Consider the following 17,909-nt stretch of genomic DNA (forward strand, 5'->3'; position numbering starts at 1 on the left):
CACAGGAAACCCTGCGTAGTAATTTCTTTTTCTTTTTTTTTTTTAAGGTTTTATTTATTTTTAGAGGGGAAGGGAAGGAGAAAGGGAGAGAAACATCGATGTCTGGTTGCCTGTCATGCGCCCCCTACTGGGGACCTGGCCTGCAACTCAGACGTGTGCCCTGAGTGGGAATCGAACCAGCGACCTTTCTGTTCGCAGGCCGATTCTCAACCCACTGAACCACACCAGCCAGGGCTTATTTTTAATTTTTTACTAAAAGATCACTCTCTTTTTAATTTTTCCTTAGATTTCTGAGAATACTCCAATCGTAGCCCCTTCCTGGTGGAGGAAGGCAATAGTAAAACGGCTTGGTTTTGTTCCCTCCAAGTCAGCCTACAAGGGGTATAGCTGGTTTTGAGTCTGGGGGTGGGGCTGACGGGGGAATGAGACTGAGAGAACCCAAGAGGACCGTCGGGGGACCCTTCCTAAAGAGTAAAGTCCCTCATGGGTCCTCAACGTCATCCTTGTCAACCAGGAGCTAGTAATACCTGCCATTGCTTCCTTCCGGGGGCCGGCTCGAGGCCTGCGGATTGGGCCCTGTAAAGCGCTTCGGTAAGGCGCACGAGGATGCCCGGGGCTCTGAGCCCGGAGAATTGGGTCTATGGCACCCGTGCGGGCAGTGGGACCCACGGAAACCGCTTCCCTCACAGTCGGCCCCTCTTGCCCTTCCGCTCTCCGGAAGCGCACCTTCCAGCCTGCAGGCCGCGGACGGAACAGCGCGCCGCGTCCTCCAGTATCAGGTGTACCGACTCCCTCCGCAGGGCAGGTGGACGCTCCTCATCGCCATGGCGACGACCCGGCCCGCACGCTGGCCCAGACCCTGAGCGAGGCGTCGTGGCGTCATCACGCCCTCCCCAGGCGCTCGGCCTCGCGGGCCGTGCGTCAACCCGGCCCGGGGGCGGGGATTGCAAAGGGCACTGTCGGAGCGCGGCCGGCCGCGCTGCAGGGGCCCGGGAACCGGGATAAATAGGGCCGCGGCCGCGGAGCCTGGGGGTCTGGGGTGGAGCGTGCCCTGTGTTTTGTGTACGGGTTCCGGGGCCCGGTACAGGCGCGCCGAGAGGAGAGGAAAGTGCGGTGGCCCTGGAACCTGGATACCGCGCGAGGCAAGCTGCGCGCGGGCGGGCGGGCTATGGCGCAGGCGGGTTGCGGGGCCGGCGCTGGTAGCGGGGCCCGGTGCATGGCGGTCTGTCGGCGGAGTCGCCCTCGGGGGCTGTCAGGTTGGTGGCTCTGGGAAGTGTGGGTCCACCGTGCCCAGGTGGGAGTCCGGGCGGGCGCAGGGCCCCGAGAAGGTCCCGAGCCCGTGGTGTCCACCCTCCTCCGGCCCTAGCCCGGCGTCCGGGCGCCTGGACGGCGGCCTGACCCTTCCCCCACCCCGGGTCCTGGCCCCCATCCCTCCCCTCTATTCTGCCCTGCGACCCCTACGCCACCACTCCCACACCTTACCCAGCGACTGCGCCCGCCTCCACCTCCGTGACCCCACACCCCACCAACTGACCCTAAGACCTCACCAGGTAACCCTCAATTCTTAGTCATTGACTCTGACAACCCAGATATTTCCCCAGCACTACTGCCCAGGGACCCCACCAACTCAGTGAACCCTCAGTTCTAATACAGGGACTTCTGACCTGAGATCCCCACGCCCTTCCTTGATGACCGCAAACGTTTTCAGTGACGCCCACTGGTCCAGTAACCCATCCAGTCCTACTGTGTTCCCCCCACAAAACTCGGTGACTCTTAAGCCTTACTCCAGTAGTTTCCCACCCAGTCATCTTCCACAAACCCTTAGTATCTGATCATCCCTTCTTTGCCCTGTTACCTCGTGATGCTCATTCCACGCTCCCCCTTCATCCTAAAGTCATCCCCACTGACATCCCTCTGTACCCCAGCTTCCCAGTGTCCATCAGCACCTGTGACACTGTGCCCTAGCACCATGCCGGTGCCTGGGAAGATACGGAGATGAATGTTAAGTAGTAATAGTTGAAGGCATCGAAGAATTCTGGATTGAGTGTGTGGGCCCAGATTCAAGTCCCTAGCTCCGCCACAGTTGTGCTTTGGGGAACTGGGAGAAGCCCCTTCCTCACTCTGGAGGTCAGTTTCTCATCTGTGTGGTAATGAGGTTGGGTTAAAGGGTCTCAGAGTTTGCTTCCAGCTGTGAAATTCTGCGGTTCTCAGTTAACAATACTTGTTTGCAATCCAATCATTTTTGTGCCCCTCCCTAGGAGTTTACTCTTGCAACCTCTCCCCACGGGCCACTTGATTAATGAACCTTATTCTCTTACTGCCACGGCCCCCTACACTCTTGACAGTCCATACCCACTTCCCTTGGTCAGGCCCATCAGGTTCCGTGTGCGGAGCAGGGTGGCAGAGTGCTGCAGCTGCAGGCATGGGTGTGGCAAGAGCCCTGGGTTCGGGTGGGACTGTCGCCCTTCCTGCAGCCATGGCACCGCAGGCACAGCGTTTAGCCTCTCCGAAACCTCAGTCGCCATCTCTGCTCAGTGAGACTGGCAGTAGTACCCGAGATAACGCATACAAAGCATCTGGCACCTTGCCTGGTCCGCCTTTACCTTTCAGCAACCCCAAGAGGTGGTGGTGGTTAACTCCACCACCATCTTCCATTTTTGTTTGTTTGTTTTGGGTTGGCTTTAAATGAATGAAGAACCTGAAACTCACACAGATAAGTACCAGAGCTGGGATTTGAACTCATTCTTCAAAACTTACTGGTTCCATTACCTCTCTTGCCTCAAACCTGCCTAGTTTGCTAGGTCACCATCAGCCTCTTGTTTCTTATTTGCTAATAATTCCTAAGCCCAACACCAGCTCATTCCACAAACCCCGAGGTTTCTGTTACCCCATTGTTCATGACTTTTGACCCCATATGCCCACCTTTACTTAATACCTCTCTTCATTCTTTGTCCAGATACCATCTCACCCTGCAAGTGCTTGGAGCTCCCAGCCCTCCATTTTCTTACCCTAAGATGTCTCACACCACACTGGCACTTGACCCCCAATCCTCTCATCCTGTTAAGTTACTTACCCACAGGGATTCATATATATATTTTTTTAAGCATTTTATTTTAGAGAGAGGGGAAGGGAGGCAGAAACAGGGAGACATCAGTGGGTCATTGCCTCTCATGTGCCCCCTACTGGGGACTGGGCCCACAACCCAGGCTTGTGCCCTGACTGGGAATCAACCAGTGACCCTTTGGTTCACAGGCTGCACTCAGTCTAATGAGCTACACCAACCAGGGCTGGAATTTATATATTCTAAAACCCTCTAGTCTAGCAGTCTTTCCTCATGTGATGTCTTTCTGTCTTCAATCTCTTCTCAGTGTTCTAGCTGCCTCCCTTCCACCATCCTCAGCCATGTCCTGTTACCCAGAACTTTCCTGTGTGTAGTTCACCTAGTGACCAAGTCCTTCCCCAGCCAGACCCACCCTCCCGTCCTAACGTCCTCCTTTTCACACCTTTTCACACCCTGCCCAACACGCTGTGAGACCCTGCCTCTCAGATTCCTGGATCTCATGGCATTTTCCGCATTTTCCTCAGGAAGTCCTTTTCAAATTGGAATCGTCTTTCACCTTTTCCCTCTCCCTGTGTCCGACACTTCTCAGCAGTGCCTTTTCCCCCCCTTCCTCTTATTTTTCTCCCAGGCGTCCTCACCCCACCAATCGTGAGAACATGGGTTATAATGTAAACCTCCCTCCCTTCCCATCTCTGCCCTTCTTCCTCTGTCCTGCACACCTAACCCAGGACCACGTGCAGCCCCGCCACACAGCTCTCCTTCCTTCACACACCGCACTGCCCCAACTGCTGGGTTATTTGGCTTGTCCAACAACTGTACTTTTCCTGGAAAGTTCTGATGATAGATCACCAAGGTCACAGTCCTTTAGGTAGCAGGAAGAGAGACCTTAGAAATTCTTCTGACTCAGTCAAGCCTGGTCTCCTTGACCCACTCCCACAGATCCTGCCTTGTTTATGAAACTGCTGGCTGTAGATGCCCTCAGGGTAGAATGCTTTGGGTGTCAGCTTCTGCCTGCAGTGAATTAGCTCCATTGTTTTGCAAGCCCAGGGAGGGCTTTCCCATCCCCTCCCACCGGAAGACTGGATGGTGAGTAGCAAAATGTGACCTTCAAGATCCCCTTCTAAAAGTCTGTTCTGTGGGTCACCAAGTTCCCAGGTCCCCTATGATGTACTTGTTGGCTCTACAGCAATAAATACAGCAGAGGGCAAAACTAGAATTAAGGAAGGGGTAAATCCCGGGGCCTATAAATTGTGTGGATTTATTTTTTAAAAGGAGTTTTTGCCTTAGGCTTATTTAATCTTTCTTAGGGCACAGTGCGTACTCTGCCTGTGTCTTTGGCATTTCTGCACTCTCCCCACCCCCACCTCCCAGCTTCCACCGTGATTTCTCTGAGAACAGAGACTGGGTTTTCTTTACCTTCTTAGCACCTTAACCCTGACCTTCGTATTTAGCAGGTAGTCAGTAAAGACTTAAAGGATTGAAGGAACACATTCAGAAATTTTGCATCTGTACAAACAGGTGAAAATGGCTTATATATACTTACATTTTGTAGCCACAACTCCTTCCACAGGTGACAGTGGGCAAGTTCCTTGATTTTAACAGTCTGGAGATTAGACACGGTTTTTTTTTTCCAATGAGGGAGTGGTGTGAGTGCTTGTTTTTACTGTACTTCTGGTAAGATTAACAGTTGGTTGACATAGTTGCCAGAACACTGTGGTTATAAGGTCAGGGTCTGTCATATATAGACCAGTTCTCAAAAAAACAGCTAGATGAAATAGTGGGGGTTGCAGACACAGAATAGAGGAAGCCAAATTGACACAATGTTGGTAATTGTTAAAGTTGAGTAATGGGTTCTTGGGCTTCATTATACTATTCTTTCTACTTCAGTAAATGTTTGAAATTCATAATAAAATTATACAACAATCAACAAACAGCTAGGTGAACAAGTGAGCTCTTAGCTCCGTGTCTTGGAAAACACCTCCAAGTGAATGAGCTGCTGTGCGGAGTCAGTGCCGTTATGTAGGTTAGTAGTGTATTTAGTCTTGGCCTATCTTTGACCTCTTCTGTTTGTGACAGCAGGAGGCGAAATAAAAAATTAGCAGCCTGGAGAATTCTGTGCCGGGTGGCCAGGGAATTGTAACATCCTAGCAACAGGCACCTGTGGCCCTGGCCCTTCCCTGCTTCCCAGCCCAGGCATGGTTTCTGGTGGTAAAGGACCGGACTGGACCTGGGAAGGTGGAGGCAGTGGGGGAGGTAGGAGACAGTTCAGAACTCAGTTAGGTTCTTCTTCTGGCCTAAAGCCTTTAGATTCCTGGGAGACCCTAAAGGTATGGAGTTTCATTCATTTACTCATCCATTCCACAAATGTCTAGTGAACATCTGTTCGGTCCAGGTACTTTTCTAGTAATTGAGGACAGAGCAATGCATGAACAAAGCCCCAGTAAAACTTAAGGAGCTCGCCTTTGGGGGAGTGGGTGAGGGAGAGACCTACAATAAACAAACAAGGAAAGTTTATACTGAGAAAGTTAGGCAGAGATGGGAAATAGAGAATACCAGGGCCAGGGTATTAAATTTTAAGTAGGATGGTCAAGGAAGGTCTCACTAAAAAGGTAACATTTGAGCAAAGACCTGAGTGGAGTTAGGGGTGAGCCGAGCGTACGTGTGGAGGAAGTGTGTTCCGGTCAGTGGGGGCAGCAAGTGGAAAGGTCCTGAGGCAGGCGATGGCCTCGTGTGTTTGAGAAACCCGAGGATTCCAGCCAGTGTGGCTGCAGCAGAGTCAGGGAACAGCAGCAGACAGAGGAGCAGGAGTGTGTTGGTGGCAGCTCGTGTTGGACATCACGAGCACTGGGTGTTAGTGAGAACTGTGAGTGCGACGGGAGCCATCGCGGGTTCTAGGCAGGTAAGTGGTGTGCACTGACACGATGGGTCGTTCTGGCTGCTGCGCTGAAAATTGTAGCGGCTGAGAGTGGAGGAGGAAGCTGGTTAGGAGGCTACCACCGCAGTGCAGTGCAGGCGAAAGGAGTTGGTGGCTCGGGCCCAGAGGAAAGCAGTAGACGAGTGAGAAATGGTTGGATTCTGGACATGCAGGGTGGGGCGAAAGCAGGTTTACAGCTCTTCGTATGGAAAATAATACATAATGAGTAATAATACAAGAATAAACTGTGTTTCATGTACTCACAACTGTAAGCCTACTTTTGCCCCACCCTGGATTTTGAAAAAAGGAGCTAACAATTGCTGATGGATTGGATGTGGCATGAGAAACATTGTAAATGGAGAAGTTAAGGGTAGCTCCCTCATTTTTGACGTGAGCAACTGAGGGGTGGAGTTCTCACTTAGTAAAATTGGGGAGTCTGGAAGGGGGGAGGGTAGTGAGAAGGGGGAGATAAGGAATTCACTTTTGAGTGTGTCGAGTTTGAAATTTTTTGGATGTTGGGGTGTTGAGTAAGCAGGCGGATCTACAAGTCTGTTGACATCCGTAAACTGCTCCCCTGGGAACTGAAAGAAGGCCCCTGCTGGGCAAGAGACAAAGGGGTATGTCGGGGAGCACTGGCGGTGCGGGCGCGAGGCCCAGCCCCGCCACCCGGTAGCTGTGTGATCCTTTGGGACTCCTCTGGCAGCCGTGGCCTCTATGTCTACCTGCAAAATGACTGTTCAGGTGAGACGTGAGCAGTCGTCTTAGCCCCTCCTCTTGTGAGGGGTGATGAATTGGCACTTAAAGAAGATGATATATCTGTATATCTGAGACTATTTTGGAAATTGCTGAGCCCCACACAAGGTGGTGGCATTGGTGTTAAGACTTTCCCTTCACTAAAGTAAAACACAGACCTCCTGTCACGGACTGGGCACTGTGCTGGGCCCGTGTGTGTGTGATGCCAGAGAAGATGCACCCCTGCTTTCAAGCCGCCTGGTGTGGCTTCATAGCTAAGTGCAGAGAGGGCAGGCTGGAGTCTGCTGATCGGGCGTGACCTTAACCACCGAAACCTTGTTGTTGACCTGGGTCTATGAGGAAACGGTGACTGTGGATGTCAGAGCGGAGGCAAGGTGGTATTCCAATTGAGGAAAAAGGGGTCATCGGAATTGGGACGGGTGGGGGCAGGGAGCCTTGGCGTGGTGGGACTCAGTTCCTTTCCTCCTGCATTCTTTCACTCAACATTTACTCCCCCGTAGGAACTTCTCTTAAGGAGCTCATAGTTCTGTAGTAGGCCGAAAGCTGCAAGCCTGGTCTCAAGAGTTGCAATTACATTTAGTTCACAAAAAGTGGAGCTGATTTAGGATTCAAATTTGAGCTAAAGAGCTCAGTTAGCTATGTGGCCTAATAGTATTATTCCGTTAGTATCTGTGGGCACATTCTTGGTTACGTGCCGGTTAACTTGAAAGTTGTGCTCTCCAGGAACTGAAATCATAAGCAGTACAACAGAAAGGAGGAGTGTGTTATCCCCCTGCCCCACCCCAGAGAGTCCAACTTAAGGAAAGCGCATCGTGGCACATTGACCTCATAGCATCTGGAAGCACAGTCGCTCCACTGTGCTTAGCCTGTGTCATTTAGCTGTCGGTGTTCAGGTTGCACAGAGAGGGTCTGACCAGCTAAGCAAGACTGACTGAGGCACAGACCCAAGTGCAGCTGAAGCCATTGTCTTAACTGGTGGCATTAAGCTGACAAAACCTCAGATGCTTCTTGCCCGGGCCACTCTCGATAAAGGAATAGAAACACGAGGGGTCGTCTTTGTTTTGCTGGTAGAAGTGCAGTTCGGAACCAGAAGGAACTGTGGGGCCCCCCCCCCAAGGTTCAAAGCCTCAGGGCACGTTAGAGTGCTGCAGCTGGAAGCCAGAGCACGGCTTCTAGTGCCTCCAGGCTGGCTAGCGCTCCCCCACACTTGCCCCCAGTGAGTGATTCATCACCAGGAAGCCCAGATGTAGCTTTTGTGCTTGGTAGTGTTTCTTACTGCATAACCCTTTATCTGTTGGAAGTTCTCCCTACACTGGGATTTTGATAAAGCATGAGACTCACGCATTTAAGATAAGAATCAAGGAACTAGGGGGCTCCTTGAGATTGTAGAACTGACCTGAGGCTTGGGTGTGGCGGGTGTGGCAGGAGTACCTGAGCCCAGAGTTCTCTTGGTCTGAGGTCAGCCTCTCAACCTAGGAGTACTGTCCTGAGACCCTTAAAGCAGTGAGGAGGAAGGAAGGCAGCCCCTGCTTAGCCACCACTCCCGCCAGACACCCTCCCTCCTCCCCCCTCATGGCCAGGCTGGGACACATGGTGAAGCCAGTGTGGCCTCAGGTCCCATCTAGATTTGCTGTTGCCTCGAGCTCAGCTTGATCAGCTTTCCACGTGATACTCCAGAATGGCATCCATGAGTTGTGAAGCTAAGTTTTCAGGTGTGGTTTTGCTGCAAACCTGTAGCATCATGGAATCTACCCTATCAGCACTGAACTAGCCGTACCTCCCCAGCAGAGAGTCATAAGTATTCCTATAGCCAATGAAAGGGGTACAGAGCGTGCTTTTACACTGTCTTTTTTATTCATTTATTTTTGTTTACTTCACGTAGGTAGTGTATTCACAAGGGTTTACATGTTTATGTGCGAAGATGTCCAGTGAAAAGTCACCCTTCTATCATGTTGCCCTTGTCATTCAGTTGTCCTTCCACAGGCAGCCCTGCGTAGTAATGTCTTTTTTTTTTTTTTTTTTTAAAGGTTTTATTTCTTTTTAGACAGAGGGGAAGGGAAGGAGAAAGAGAGGGAGAGAAACATCAGTGTGTGGTTGCCTCTTGAGTGACCCCTACTGGGAACCTGGCCTGCAACCCAGGCATGTGCCCTGAGTGGGAATTGAACAGGCGGCCCTTTAGTTCGCAGGCCAGCGCTCAGTCCACTGAGCCACACCAGCCAGGGCTGGTCAGAAATTTCTTAACTATCTTTCCACAGACTTGTTATGCCCGTGGCAGCGTGCAGAAGGCACTGTTTTGCACCCTGGCATTTTTATTTAATATATAGAGTGGGGCAAAGGTAGATTACAGTTGTTTGTATGGAAAGTAATACTTCAGTTAATAAAAAGACAAGAATAAACTCTGTTTTGTGTACTCGAAATGGTAAACCTACTTTTGCCCCACCTTGTATTTTAGAGTTTTTCATATCAGCCTGCAGGGAGCTTCCTCATTTGTTTCTGTCTACATAGTGAGGAAGTTCTTCTATGTTGATAGACATTTATGCTACTTCTGATTTTTCCGATTTTTGCATACAAAGCTGCCATGAGTAACCTTGCACATGCATCGTGATGCACACGTGTGTCTACCTGACGTGACGTTGCTGGGTCACAAGGTATGTTCATTGGTAATTTTGATTGATACTGGGAAATTGCCCCACAGAGGGCTTGCACCAGGGTGCACCCCCAGGAGCGACGTATGACTCCGCCTGTTTTCCCTACAGCATCACGGACATGGCTTTGAGTTAATACATAGGGTGCACTCTCCCTCCTGGGAGCACACTCGTGCCTTCCTTCTAAGCCCTGAAGGTCCTTACCAGGCTTGCAGCCAGGGGAGCAGTGGGCAGCGGCAGCCTGTCCCAGGCTGACCCCCGACCCTGTCTGCAGGCCCCTTTCTCTGACTTCCCAGTGAGCTAAGGCAGCCCTGCCCAGGCTCTCCTGTTGTTCTTCTATCTTAAGTCCTTCCTTGCTTCACTGTCCCCAGCTTCCATGAACATACCCTCAAAATAAAAGGAAAAAGAAAGAATATGTGCATCACCTAGAGGTCAAGGTGGAATACTGACTAACAGAACCCCACTGTGACACTGTCCGCAGAGGCCCAGAAAGCACAGCAGCCCCATTTGAAGACTGTTGCATTGAAACATACACCCCAAAGAGGTAACTGGGCCCCCGGTGGTCAGAAGGGAAGAAAGAACATTCCAGAGGAGGAAGTTCCCGACCTCAGCACTTAGACTGGCGTGGACTAGAGGCAGGATAGGTACCTTTCTCTGCAGTGCAAGGAGAGAGGAGGAGCAGGTCATAATAGGAAGGCCATGGGGAGACCAAAGGAAAACCCTGGGAGAGAGAAGCTGGCAACCAGGCAAACGGGTTGTGTCGAGAGAGTTGCCTCTCAGCTCGATGCTGCTGTCTTTTCGCGTCAGTGATGTTATTTTTTTAAAGATTATACCCTTCCTTTCAGCACAACTGTCATTTCTTTTTGGCCTCTCCTACCGTTGTTTCTCTTGGAGTTAAGGTTTCTGTGAGCTGGAACTGTATGGATGCTCAGCCTTACGTCTTTTCCACTTAGCGTTAACCTGTTAGCCCTCCCCCGTTAATCCCGATGGTCTGTGGTTCTCGTCTGAAACATTTAAACACGCATCCGTTTTCAAATAACTCGTGTTTGCTGTGGATCCTTTTTGTGGAATGAATGGTGAAGAGGAGGTTAGTAGATCTCAGATGCCAAACCTTCCCCTTTCGGGTTAAGCCTTGACAGGGTGTTCTCGGGAGAGCCTGGGGCAGTTAGCAGTGGCGCATGCTTGTGCCTGCCTGCCTTTGCCAGCATCCAGAGTTGGAATTTCTTTTTATCACTGACTGTATTCCTGAGAGCAGTTTTAGGTTTACAGAAAAGTTGAACAAAGTACAGAGTATTCCCATATACTTCCCCGCACCCCCTGTTCCCAGCTTCCCCTCCCATTACAAGCAGATCTGTGAGATACTTCAGGTTCAGTTCCAGACCTCCCCAATAAAGCAAACGTCGTAATAAAGCAAGTCACAGAAATTTTTCGGTTTCTCTGTGCATATAAAAGTTACCTTCACACTACACTACAGTCTATTAAGTGAGCAAGAGCATTATGTCTAAATAAAAACAGGATACATAACTAATAAACACTAGCCATTATCTGAGCCTTCAGCAAGTCACATCACTTTGCTGGCGGAGGATTTTGCCTCGATGTCGGCGGCTGCTGGCCGATGAGGGGGGTGGTTGCCGAAGGCTGGGGTGGCTGCAGCAAGTTCTTAAAATAAGACGCCAGTGAAGTTTGCGGCATCGGTTGACTCTTCCTTTCACGAATGATCCTCTGTCACATGCGATGCTGTTTGATAGCGTTTTACCCACAGTAGGGCTTTCAGAGTTGAAGCCAGTCCTCTCTGCCCCTGCTTCACCAGTTAAGTCCACGTGACATTCTTAGTCCTTTGTTACCATTTCAGCATATTCACAGGAGTAGTTCCGTCCCAACAAACCCCTGCCTTTGTTCGTGATAACGCTCATCTGTTAAAGTTTGATCGAGAGGTTACAGCACCTCGGTCACATCTTCAGGTCCCACTTCCAGTTCCCGTTCTCCTGCTCTTCCCACCACGTCTGCAGTTGCTTCCTCCTCTGAAGTCTCGAACCCTCAAAGTCATCCGCAGGGGCTGGAATCTACTTCTTCCAAACCCCTGTTAATGTTTACTCAGTAAGTTGCCACAGACCCTCAATTTGTTTGGAGATAAAGGCAATCGGCGAGGCACAGTAACACAAGGTACGCCTGTGTTAAGTAACGTCTGGCGTTGGTGCGGTGCGTTTGTTACAATCGACGGGCTGGTGTCAGTATGTTACTATTAACTGAAGCCCTCCGTTTACATCCGGGCTCTCAGTGCTGTACGTTCAGTGGGTCGTGACAAACGCACCACGTCCGGTGCCCAGATTAGTGTCACCAGCGTAGTGCCACCACCCTGAAACGTCCTGCGCCCACGTGTTCATCCCTCCTCTCCGCCCTCCGCACTCTCGGCAACCCCTGGTACTTTTACCGTCTCTAGTTCTGTGTTTTCCAGAATGTCTTCCAGTTGGACTCGTCTGTAGCCTTTTCAGATTGGCTTCTTTCCCTTAGCAAAATGCACTTAAGGTTTTTCCATGGTTTTCTGTGACTTAATAGCTCATTTACTTTTATCGCTGAAGAATATCCCATTGTGTAGATGTGTAGATGTTTGCTTATTGAAGGACATTTTGGCTGCTTCCCGTTTTGGGCAATTATGAAAGAGCTGCTGTAAACACAAGTTTTCAGCTCATTGGGGTAAATATCTAGGGGTAGGGCTGCTGGGTCGTTTGGTAAGAGTGTGTTTAGCTTTGTAAGAAATCGCCGAACTGTCTCTCTTCCCCAGTACCACTTTGCTCCACCCACCGAGCTATGAATAGCTGTTCCTCCACACACCTGCAAGCACCTGGTGGTGTCAGTGTTTCAGGTTTGGGCTAGTTTAACAGGTGTGTCGTGGTAGGTCTTTGTTTATTGGATGGCAGTACTTTTCGTTTGGTTTTCGGTAATTTAATAAGTAAAATATTGTCATGATTACTCTTTCTTGTTCTTTAATTACTAGTGAGAATGAACCTTTTTTATTAGTGTTTTTTGCTTCTGAATTCACATTGTAGCCTTATTTGTCCAGTGGGAATTTGATATTGTCCCTAGAGGTTTATATGTGCATGTATTGTTTTCACCCAATTTTTTTAAATTATGGCAAAATACACACAACATAAAGTTAACCGTCTTAGCCATTTTAAGTGTACAGTTCAGTTGCATGTATTTGTAGTGTCCTGTCTTATTTTTATTTCTTTAGTATTTTCTCCTAATTTTTTTAAGCTCTTCTTTTGACTTGATTTTCTTTTGCTTCTCTCTTGCCTTCTCTTCCTTTTTAGAATCTGCATATTGTTCCATTTTAATGAATTAGTGAAGTAAATTTAACCTTTTTGTCACAGGATGATGTTTCTAAACTATGATGATCCAGTCTGTCCTGATTGTGATGGAATGTTTAGTTTTCTTATTTTTTTTAAGATTTTATTTAATTTTTAGAGAGGGGAAGGGAGGGGGAGAGAGGGGGAGTGAAACATCAATGTGAGAGAAACGCCTATTGGTTGCCTCTTGTGTGCACCCCGACCTTGGATCCAACCTGAGCCAAGTCATGTGCCCCAGCCCATGGGAGCCAAACTGGCGCCCTCTCACTTTGAGGGAAGACGCACAACCAGCTGAGCCCCACCGGTCAGGGCGGACGTTTCATTTTCAAATAGCCCCTAGCTGTGGTGACCCCAAGCTGAATTCCGGTAATGGTCAGGTCCAACTTCATCATGTTTGCACTGATTGGCTTGTTGGTGTAAAAGCAAACCCTTAGGATAACCCTTCCAAATGCCTTTATTTTGGACTTTTCTTTTCATAGACAAAGGGTGGTTTTGAAACTCAGCCATGACTGGGTGTTTACAAACTAAGGTGTTAAAATTAAACATATGGCTGAGAATTCGATTTTTAAGTTACCTGTTTTAGTTTCAATGCATTCTGTTCTGCAGTAAAGGGGTCTGTGTTTTCACTGCTGTTTTGAAGTTGAGAATAATCCACTTTGCCTAACTACTCCTAACTTTCTATGACTAATTCAAATCTATAAAACTGTAGTAGGCAAGTAGGAACCGTACTAAAAAGTGATTTGGGCTTTTAACATCAGTGGGCCTTTTGGAAAGATACATTTAGCTGATGTTTTAAATGTATGTGTTATGTTAATGCAAGTTTCTGTTAGTTTCCTGTTTTCCCTTTAGTGTTTGAAAACCCACGTAACCAAGCCTGTTTCACTCAGGTTGTGTGTGCAATGAAGTCTTTTTCTGTTATAAAAATACGGAATAATTTTACTACAGCCCTTCCAAACCTGGTTCTAATTTGCCACTTGACTCTCTGAGCCTTTATTCCTCCCAACCGAATGCCACTCTGTCCTCTCTGAGAAGCTCTCTGTATTCCCAAATGAGGAATTTTCTGAGTGAAAATTGTCATTTTTTCCCCTAAGTTGAGCATTCTTCTCTTTCCAAGCAAGTTGGGGTTTTTTTGAGGGGGGGGGCAGAGGGGTTGGCTTTGAAATACAGTTGCCCTCCAGGCCGACAGAGACAGAGTACAGAAAGCCTGTTCTGAGTGCCCAGGGAGTTCTGGTTGGCAGAAAACGATGGGAGAGTGAGCAGGTGCCTGCAGTCAAGAAGCCCAGTGGGTGTGCGGGTTGGGCTGGGTCTGAACTTGGAGTGGAGACCGAGTGGAGCAACACAGATACACGCTGCCCTTTAGTCTCCTGTCTTTCACGGCCTCGGTTTTTTCACTTTGAGTGCAACTTAAGCATACCTTGTTTCGTAGAGAGACCTAAAGATTTAAAGTATCTAAAAAGTTTTTCTAAGTGTTATTTCTCCGCAATAACTATAATTTATTTTCAGAAAGGTTTTTGTATTGAGAAACCTTTTATACAGTGTGAGGCAAAAGTTGGTTTACATAATCAACAAAACAAACCAGCAAGCAACATAGAAGCAGAGACATGGAAATAAAGAACAAACTGTCAGTGACCGGAGGGGAGGAGGGAGGGGAATAACATGGGAAAGAAGGGGAAGGGTCAAGTTAAGGAACATGTATAAGAACCCATGGACAAAGACGGGTGGGGGGTGAGGATTTAAAGTGGAAGGCGGGGAGTGGGTAGGGCAGGGGAGAGGAATGGGGGGAATGGGGCCAACTGTAATTGAACAACAATAAAAAACATTTTTAAAAGAGTAGGTGTATAGTTTGTATGGAAATTAATAAGTAATAATACAAGAAAAAACTCCATATTTTGTGTATGCACAACTGTAAACCTACTTTTGCCCCACCCTGTATGATGAAGCCATAGAGCCATTTCCTGCATCAGAGCTGACAGTAGGTTAAGTTCATTTAAAAATGCAGCTACCAGTAAAATGGGGATAATGTACCTACATCCTCGTAAGATTATTTTCAAGATGAAAAGAGTTAATGTAGGTAAGGGGCTTTGAACAGTGGCTGACACATAGTAAAGGCTATTTATGTGATAAATATAATTAGCGTGAGCAATGGAAAGGATTTTAGTGTCCTCTGGGCCAGTGCTTCATTTTACAGGTGAGGCGGCTGTTCTGAGAGGTAGGGTCAAGATTTGAAGCCATTCTGCAGAGTAGTCCAGGGCTATTGCCACTATTGTTGGCTTCGTTTCAGAAATACCCGTTGTTTCAAAAGCATTTCCCTTTAGGCTCTTTTTCATCCCCTCCTCCTTGGAGCCCGTATTTCTAGAGTACTTCCTATGTGCCATTTAGCACTGTGCTAAATGCTGACATATGTGACATCATTTAATCCTTACAGCAACTTGTGAAGGTTTCACTGTTCTCCTTTTATTAGAAGTGCCATCTGAGGCTCAGAGAGGTTCAGTTACTTGCCTAAGGATACACAGCTTCAGAGAGGTAGAGCCTGGATTGGAATCCAGGCTGTCTCACTAAAGAGCTGGTGTTCTTAACCGAACCACAGAGTTTCCTCAGAAAGGCCCAGCAGAGTCCAGGTGAGCTAAATTAAACCACCGTTGCCGTGGCATCCGTGGCGCCCAGCCGGAAAGATTTGGGGCCATTTGTCATCCCTTTCAACGTAGGTCTCTCACATGTTTCCTTGTTTCTGGCACAAAGCCAGGACACAAAAACAGGTCGCCAGAACAACTTGTCTCCCTGATAGAGAATGAAAATCGAGGGTCCTGGGGCAGACCAAGAGGCCAGCACCAGAGCTTTCCCGAGACTGAGGCCACGGGAGGGTTACCAGGGCCCTGGGCCAGGGTGGGATTCCTGCGTGGGCCCAGCAAACCAGAGAAGATCCGCAGGTGTCAGAATTCCCCCGAGACAAGCAGTTCTTTACCTTTAATCTCTTCGAGACTCAGATGACAGTCGTGGACTCCCGCTCTTCAGAAAAATGCTCAAGTTCATACACTATTTTTAGGTGTCTTCAGCATCCATAAACCCTCCACTAAAAACCTCTGTCCTAGGGAGCAAAGTGGAGTCCTGAATTCAGATCCTCCTCTCCCACTTATTAGCTGTGTGACCGTGAACAAGTTACTTAGGTCTTGGGCTTCAATTTCCTCCGTTGTAAAGTGAGGATGATAGTAGGATCATTGCGAGGAGTCACATGGAAAATGCCTACACATAGCTCGCTCTGCAGCGGTGTTGACTGGTGGTGGTGGTGGTATTGCTGTCCCTGGAGCTTCGCCCGTTCAGTAAATGCTTATGGACAGTGGCGATGCCAAGTCCAGGGCAGAGCATCTCAGCCAGTCTGCGACAAACAGGCCATGGTTATGTGAGAAATTCACCCGCTCGGTCCTTGGGGCTGCCCCAGCCCCAGCTGGTATTGCTTCTGGCTGCAGGCAGCAACTTCCACACTGACACTCGAATATCCTCTCTGGGAGCAGGCATGAAAACAGGTGGGCAGCACCGATTGAGAAGACCAGCTGGCAGGTAGGGAGGGTCTAGTAGCCAGTCCAGATTCCAGTCCAGGGGAAGTCTTTGGAAGGGTGGCAGAGAAAACCTTAACCACTGAACCCAGAGCTGAGGCTTCACCAGTGTGGGCTCTCCAGCTCCAGTGGGCTCCACGCCACGACAGATGCAGAGGAAGTCCTGCCAGCTGGACGCTCCAGTTTCCCTGCTCGCACATGAGGGCCCTGTGAGTCACTCCGCAAGGGTTTGTGGAGAGCCCACAGCGAGCCAGAAGCCAGGCTGCGGTCCAAAGTCCTGTGCAGGCAGCACATGTCAAAGAGGCAGCGATGAGTACTCACGCTGGCGACTCCAGGAGTGTGCCTGCCGGGAAGCGGTAGTGCCCGGGGCTGCAGGGGCTTGTAAGGGGGCCCAGCCTTGCCTGCAACATGGATTCTAAGGGCAGGAGGAAGCCACGGAAGACTTTCCATCAAGGAAGTGGATTTAGGTTTGTACGTTTTATTTTTAAGTCATCCTGACAAAATGAATAGGAAACAGACAAGAGTTTATTTGAAGACATATGTTAGGAAACTCATATATATATATATATAAGTAGCCAGGAGGTGAGAGGTGATAACCTCTTGGAGAAGGTGCCTAGACCTTTTTTTTTAATTGAGGTATAATTGACATGCAATATTACACATTACTTTCAGGTGTATAACAGTAATGATCTAATATTTGTATATATTGCAAAATGATCACCACAGTCTAATTAACGTCTGTCACTATACATAGTTACAGAATTAAGATTCACCGTCTTAGCAACCTTCAAATACTCCATGTAGTGTTATTAACTGTTGCTGCCATGCTGTCCATTACATCCCCAAAGCTTAGTTATTTTGTGACTGGAAGTTGTATGTTTTGACTCCTTGTACCCCTTTGGCTCTGACCCAGCCCCTATCCTCTATCATTCACCAATCTGTTCTCTGTATCTAGGAGCCTGATTTTGTTTTATTGTTTTGGGGGGGGTTAGATTCTACACATGAGATCATACAGTATTTGTCATTCTCTGACTGACGTGTTCCACTGAGCGTTGTTCTTTATAGCTGAATAAGATCCTGTCGTACAGGTACACCACACTTTGCGCACTCATCCATCCGCAGACGCTGGGCTTGCTTCCACGTCTGGGCTGTTGTGCACAGAGCTGCAGGGAGCGTGGGGGCACGTATCCTTTCAACGGAGGGAGGGCCTTTTCTGTGGTTAAATACCCAGAAGTGGAATTGTGGGTCATGTGGTAGGTTTTTTGTTTGTTTGTTTGTTTTGAGGAACCTCCTCCATACTATTTTTCATAAAGGTTGCACCAATTTACGTTCCCAGCAACAGTGCACAGGGGCTCCCTTTTCTCCACGCACTTGCCAGCACTCACCCCTTGTCTTTTTGGTAAGAGCCATTCTAACAGGTATGTGGTGGTACCTCATGGTGGCTTTGATTTGCATTTCCCTGCTGGTTACAGATGCTGAGCATCTTTTCATGGACCTGTTGGCCATCTGTATGTCTCCTTTGGAAAAATGTCTGTACCGATCCTCTGCCTGTTTTTAATCGTATTGTTTGGTTTCTTGCTCGTGAGTTGTATGAGTTCTTTATGCTTTTTGGTATAATGTAGTCCCACTTGTTGATTT

At 48.7% G+C, this 17,909-nt stretch overlaps 1 protein-coding gene across 6 annotated transcripts in view; it reads left to right on the forward strand.

Annotated features, from left to right (window-relative positions):
- The first annotated feature begins 917 nt into the window (after positions 1–917).
- Positions 918–17,909, forward strand: part of ZNF76 (zinc finger protein 76) — a 29,786-nt gene continuing 12,794 nt past the window's right edge. For 4 of the 6 annotated variants that reach the window (XM_045193117.2, XM_053913839.1, XM_045193120.2 and 1 more), the window contains exon 1: positions 927–1,256. The gene's annotated coding sequence lies outside the window, so the exon portion shown is untranslated. Of the gene's footprint in view, positions 1,257–14,854; positions 16,739–17,909 lie in introns of those variants that run through there. The other 2 variants (XM_045193118.2, XM_045193119.3) reach the window with 2 other exon arrangements.

Source organism: Desmodus rotundus, chromosome 11 (genome assembly GCF_022682495.2).
Source record: "Desmodus rotundus isolate HL8 chromosome 11, HLdesRot8A.1, whole genome shotgun sequence".
NCBI lineage: Eukaryota > Metazoa > Chordata > Mammalia > Chiroptera > Phyllostomidae > Desmodus > Desmodus rotundus.